The sequence below is a fragment of the Mytilus galloprovincialis genome, chromosome 2, assembly GCF_965363235.1.
Source record: "Mytilus galloprovincialis chromosome 2, xbMytGall1.hap1.1, whole genome shotgun sequence".
Lineage (NCBI taxonomy): Eukaryota > Metazoa > Mollusca > Bivalvia > Mytilida > Mytilidae > Mytilus > Mytilus galloprovincialis.
Window position 1 is genome coordinate 42,632,973 of NC_134839.1, and position 7,264 is coordinate 42,640,236.

General features: G+C 32.0%; 1 pseudogene; it reads left to right on the forward strand.

Annotated features, from left to right (window-relative positions):
* Nucleotides 1-1,585: 1,585 nt before the first annotated feature.
* LOC143062258 (uncharacterized) lies at nucleotides 1,586-3,884 on the forward strand (annotated as a pseudogene).
* The last annotated feature ends 3,380 nt before the right edge of the window (nucleotides 3,885-7,264 follow it).

Here is a 7,264-nt window from a genome sequence, read left to right on the forward strand (position 1 = left end):
AAGGTCTTCAATTCAGCGAGAAATTCCCGCACCCGAAGGCCCCTTAACAAATATATATATACTGGTTCAGTGATAATGAACGCCATACTTAACTCCAAATTATACACAAGAAACTAAAATTGAAAATAATACAAGACTAGCAAAGGCCAGAGGCATTCGGGCGTGGCAGAGGCCGCAAATATAGTCCTTCGCCTGATAATGAATTTATGTTAAATGATAAAATTTTAATAAAAACTTCAACTGCAGTTCCAATAGGAAATAGTTTATCACCTGAAATAACCGATCTGAGAGTTTATGAAGTCTTAAGTTATTTTAAGGACTTTCCAACATAAACAGAAAATAACTAACCTCTATAGGTTTATTGGACGATGGCCATTTTATTTACAACGAAATTACAGATGATGCAATGCATTTTAGCACAATTGTTTGAACATGCTAACAGGCACCATGCACTATTAAAAATTACATTCGAGAAATCACAAACTAAAATGCAGTTTTTAGATGTGTAACCTTTGATCATGTGTTGGTATTCAAAGGCCAAAGATTTAGAGAAACAGCAAGACATTTCGGGAAAAAAATTAAAATTATCAGTACTTAGAGAGATCCTCGTGCCATTCATCCTCTACTTACAGAGGCATAATTAAAGAAGAAATGCTTTGCGTTGAGAGATGTACGAATAATCCAGTAGATTTGCAAACACAATATGCGTTATTTTCTAAACGCCTTATCAAGAGGGGATATATAAAAAAATGAAATTAAAACTGTTATGCAGGAAGTGACCGCAAAACAAAAAAAAATGATATATTAATGGTAAAACCCAAATTTGTATTACAGCCGTCTATATCTATACTGTGTTAAATTGATAAAAATAAGGGAAAAAAGAAAAAGAGTAAAGAAAAGTATAAGCCAAACAGATCACGAGGTATCGAGCCCCTTATATAAATTACAATATGTTTTAAATAAGTGTCACCATGTAATGGCCTGGGCTCCTGTTTATTCTAATTGGTCTTAATATATATATGTTCGAAATACCTTGTGATCTATGGAGTTGGGGTGCTGGGATAGGACTTGACAATGAATTATTGAAATAACTGTGTAACAATAATCCATGATTTGTCAATTCCATCCTTTGTCTGTTAGACTGACAAAATATTGTAGCAAATAGTGGTAAATGTGGATACACGTGGTTTGCTTATACGTAGAAGAAGATAAACATGCGTAGTAATACGCATCGATACGTAATAATGCCTAGAATAACGAAATGAAACCTAGTTAAGCGTACAATGGAGCGTAATAAAAAAACTTATGAAACGTGGTAGATATGTACTAAAACGAAATATTATTAATTCGTATATTTTAACTAATTTGATTCGTTTAGGGATAGTCACATGTTAAACTATATTTTCGAAGGTAGATAGAAAAACGGCGGATAGAAAAAAGTGTATTGACCAGCAAAAAGCATATTGTACGGTTATTTTTAAAAATTTAAAAACCAATATACTTAATGACGCATTCTCACACACCCAATCAAATGCTTTTCTGTATTACTTCCGGTACAATCACAAAAAGCAGACGTTAAAGATAAATGGCCACAAAAAGAATATTCGCATCCCTCGATGACGAAAATAGGGAAAATTTGTCATAAAACGTAGATTAAAAAACACAAAGAGGCAAACAAACACAGCTATTAATGGTTTTCGGGAATACTTAACAGAGAATAGCCTTCCCCTATATTTTGAATCTTACGATGATGCAGTTTGACGACGTGTTAGCCAAATTTTACATGGAAATGCGCAACAAAGATGGAGAAATGTATAAAAAGTCGACCATGCAATCTTATCGTCAAGGCTTGCAACATCACTTATCGAAAACAAGGGATATTGACATACTCAAAGGTGATAATTTCAAGAAGTCAAAAAAAGCATATCAATGTATGACAAAGGAGCTTAAAAGACTTGGTATGGCAGTTGTGGAGCACTGTCCAGCAATTGCTGATGCTGATATGGAAAAGATGTACATGTTTTCTATAAAGATTTGGAAAGTCCAAAAATGCTCCAGTACAAGGTATTTATAACAAATAATGAAATAGAGATATCTTACATTGTCATTTAGAATTTGTAAAAAATTTGTTAGAAAAGTATGAACAGGTGAATTTTATTAAACTTAAAATTAATAAAATGGACAAGTAAAACTAGGAATTGATCAAATTGACCTGTAACCGGTAATTTTCTTGCGATATGTTTTATATACAAATTTGAAAATTACAATTTAAGTTTATATCACAATTATTTTATTGATGTTGATGTACATACAATATCCTTTAATTTCAGGTATTTGTGGACATAATGATTCATTTCGGACGTAGAGTCAGGGAGAACCTGACAACCTTGACAAGACAGGACTTCGCAGTACAGCCAGAACCAGAGGGTACACTTTAGTTTATGTTTATAAAACCCATGATGAACTAACCAAAATCATCAGACAGATAGTGAAAAGTCATCCGATGGTAGGATGTATGAAATCAAAGGTATAATAAATAGTAATGTCAAAATTAATATGAGGCGGGCAGTACCTGATGACCTCCAAAAGGTTTTTTTAAGATTTGTATATATCAGGAAATTATTCAAGTCTTGAAGATAAAGGCTGTCAATAAATCCAGGGGAAAACACTAATTTTGGGTGAATCTACCCTTATTGTCTTAGTCGGGGTGAGAAGTTTGGTTTATACTTCTAGTTGAATAAAAAAAAATCTTGTAAGTGCAGGTACACAACTCGCCATTTCTCCCATATTTATAAAATTACGTAAAAAGCTGATATCAAAAAAAGCGTTTTTAGTGATAGTTGAACACTAGAAGCTGAAATAAAAAATGAAGAAAAAAAAACAATAACAACTTATGATAAAAAAAAATCTTGTCTTTACTCTCAAGTCCTACAAAAATGTATATATATCATTTCTTACTTATTTTTCTGTTTCGATATATTATTTGCATATCTCATATTTGTTTCTCAATATAGACAATATTCTTTTTATTTTAATTTATTTGTTTTTTCAGGTAGTGACCGATGTCCAGTAAGGTCGTTTGTAAAATATATCCGCCGTCTGAATCCAAATTGTAATAAACTTTTTCAACAGCCAAAGTTAACAGCTAAAGATGGGATACATTATGGCAACATTCCCCTTGGACACAACAAACTGGGTATTTATATGAACGAGATAAGCAAGGCAGCCAATCTGTTAAGAGAGTATACCAACCATTCATGCAGGGCTACAACTGTCCTCATTTTAGATGAAGCACAAATTCCCAGTAGACACAATATGAGTGTCACTGGGCATAAACCACAGGCATATTTAAAGACATGTAGCGGTAAAACGTGTGAAAAAAACACCCAAAAAAATGATGTCAGATACATTAAGTAAAAAAAAACTATCCAAAACATCAAAAGTTACAAAACCGGCCACTTTGTCTTCAAATATTGATTATTTGTGTCTTTCACAAACTAGTGTGACCGTTGAAACTGAGGCAATATCAACTACCTCATTTGGCTCTTTCAATTTACAGCCATTGTCTGACTCCCAAACTCAAAACCTCATTAATCATATCATTCCTGAATTGGCAGCTGATGATCATGATGATAGTATGGATGATTTATTGAAATCCCTTGAAGTTCCAAGATGTATACCAAAACAGTCAAATTCAGTTGATGCTGCTAGTATTAACCAGAAAGCTATGCCAGTTCCAGTATTCAATAACTGTTCAAATATTACTGTCAATTACAATTTTATTCAGAAGAATTAATGAAAAACAAAGTGTATCAGAAATTTATTCATTGCTAAATTGTTTAGTCTACTAAGAACAATAGTTAAATGTTTCAATTGTATTTGAATTGTTGGCATATTATTTATGAAAAAACGTTTAAATTTCATGATATTTTTTCTGTTGGAATAAATAATCATCACAAATTTCGTTCAATATGGCCAAAACAAATATTACATCTTATAGGAAATTTCAAATATTTAGAAAAGAACAGATTTGGTAAACAAGTCAAAGAAACAATTAATATACTACCATCAAGATAAAATCTTTAAAAATACGTATTCTAATGCACTGACAATATTTGTGAATTAATAATATAACAATTGTAGCCTTTGTATGAGGTCGATACAGGATATATCGACCTTAAGAAGTATATATCCTTGCATCGACCTCATACAAAGGCTATAATTGTATAATAACACCTAGTGATTAGAATCAAATACGTTTTAGTACGTATCAAGTACGTTTCTAATACGTATTTCTACGTTCCTTCTACGTTTTACTGGTCTTTTCTACGCTCCTACTACGTTTTTATTTTTAGTCACGTTTGTATCGTGCAGACCAATACAAACGGGACGGATCACGTATCAATCCACATATTGCTACGTATATAGCCGTATTAAGTACTGATCGATACGATTCGCTACGTATATTGCGGTTTCGCTACGTTTTAAAAACGTAGCAAAACGGGATAGCCGAAACGTGACAGTGTGACTGGGGCTTTACAAAATGACAAAATGTTACATGAAATGGAGCATAATTTCTTAACGTACTAAAACCTAGCTGTTTAAACGTGACAACGTGACTGGGGCTTAACAGGAATGTATGTTTTATTAGTTTTTCCTTATAGCATGTTTGTACTATGGTACGGTTTTGAAAATTGTATTCAATCAATAAATTATCATTGTGTTGACCAGCTATCCTACAAGTCTTGATTCATTTTCATTATACATCACCCTGTTCACATGCACGCACACTATCGGTTTGCGTTCACAAAAATTCCAACCGGATAAAATGTCAATAAATCCGTAGTCAAAACCCTTGAGGTAGTAGTTTGACATCCGAATTCAACTATTAGATTGATACATGTGATGACACAAATGCATGTTCTTATCGAGAGTATTAGTGCGTATGATATAATTTACTATTTCTTGCGCAAAAATACCACGTTCATGTATAAATATTAATTTCTCACACGAACGCGAATTTTTGCTTTTCTTTTATAAATTCAGGACACGGCAGTAAGAGATTGACATGCGATATTAAGCGCGGTTATCATTGCTTATGGTAAATTGACCTCTAGCTGTTTCTCTTTTGTTTTGTTTTTTGAGTCACTGTCCTTTCAAAAACTTTGACATTTTCGAAATGCAAAAAAAATTCTACCCAATGAATAGATTACTTAACTTCGTAATGTATTTGTATATCGTCTGGCGTGCAACATGTTTATCCTGGTATCTTTTAATTTTTACATGTCTTTTTAAGTAAATTGGTTCCTTTTGAGAGTTTGTTCAGATATTCATAAAACTTCTGAAAAAAAGATATTCTCCAAAACTAAGTTTCCCTGTAGAATATTTGGATTGGTTTAAGAAAATCAGGAAATCCTGGAAATCTGAGATGTTGTTTGTGACCAAAATAAGTCTTCATATAAGAGATACTAATGAAGCTGGTGTTTTCTACTTTCAAGAAATATATATATCACCTTATTACAAGTTGGAAGAGGGTATCACCAGCCCAGTAGTCAGCACTTATGTGTTGACTTGAGTTATCATTGATATGTTCATATTAATAAATTAACTGTCAATAAAACTTTGAATTTTTGAAATACTAAGACTTTTCTACTTCAGGAATAGATTACCTTAGCTGTATTTGCAAAACTTTTAGGAATTTTTGGTCCTCAAAGCTCTTCAACTTCGTACTTTATTCGGCTTTTTAAACATTTTTTTATTCGAGCGTCACCGAGTGATGAGTCTTTTTGTAGACGAAACGCGCGTCTGGCGTAAATATATAAAATTTTAATCCTGGTATCTATGATGAGTTTATTTGCATGCCACAGTGTTTCACTTCACTTTAAATTTATCGATACAACATCTACCATTAGTACAGACAAGTTCAATGACGAGTTGAGAATATGAATGCGTCCAGATTATAAAGCAAACTGAGTGATTATGTTTATACTGCGATTGATTTGTGCAATTTACATTATACATCCGGTTTATAGAAACTGGGGTTTGCTTTGATTTAGGATTATAAAAAAATGATGTACAATACCAAGTAATAAGTGAAATAAACGATCTTTAAAATGTATATTCAAATAGTAGCTGTATAAAATTAAATATTATTGACAACTATTCAACTATGCTTTTAACTGACAAGAATGTACACACTATTCTTTCAATTCAAAAGCAAACAAAAACTCAGCAACAATCTTTTGGTTTTCAGTAAGAGGTTCTAGGTTCACGTATTGCTTTTCTTTTTTTAAAGAAAGCAACTTGTTTTTGTTTGGGTCAGGAATATGGCAATTACAATACTTTGTCGCTATAAAAATGTCTTTTCAGTTTTTGGAAGCAAATTTTGATTCTCGATTTTTATAAATTCACCTTAAAAGATTAAAATATTTCTTATTTCGTCTTACGTGTAGCAACATAATTTATAAAAACTGACTTTACATTTAATGTTTTGTTTCTTAAATTTTAGACTCTTAGGGTGATAACCTCATCCAACTTCATTATAATCTTTTTTTGATTTGATCTCGTTTCCTTTTCACGGCCATTACTTTATTCTGTAGCTCAAGTTTATTGGTAAAAAAACAAGTGGCTAAAAGCTGTATTGTTTTAACTGTCACCGTCCATTCGTTTTGTAGATAATTTTTATTCATCATCAACAACGATAAATTGCTGATAAGCAAATAACGCACAATTATGACGGACAGTTTCGTCAAATTATTTTGTAACAATACTACAAGAACTATTAACTCATAGCATATTTATTAAGTAACATGTATTGCAAAAAAAAAATGAGGATTAACGTAAAATTAACGAGTCTGGCTTTTTATCAATTCTTAAGATACGTTTTGCAGATGCTGTTTCCCTTTGTTATGATGAAAGTAACAGTATTAAAAGAAGGCTGTTGTCATAACAAAGTTATTGTATTCTAAAGGGAACAAAGAATTACACGAAAATGTGGTAAAAAGTTTTTTGGTTTTGTTTTGTTTTGTTTTTGTTTGTTTTTTTGCCATTTCGAAATCTGTTTAGACTTGTTTTTACCAGTATCACTGCTTTTAAAGAACCTTTGTCTTGCTTGTGGACTAGTGGACAATTGATGAATCATATCCAAGAATCATTTGTATATCGTGCCATAGGCATTGCCAAAGGTATCTTATGCGAATTCGTATTTTGTAATGAGGATACTTCGAAAAGGAAAAGATGCTGTTCGTTCCATAGCTAGCTCGAA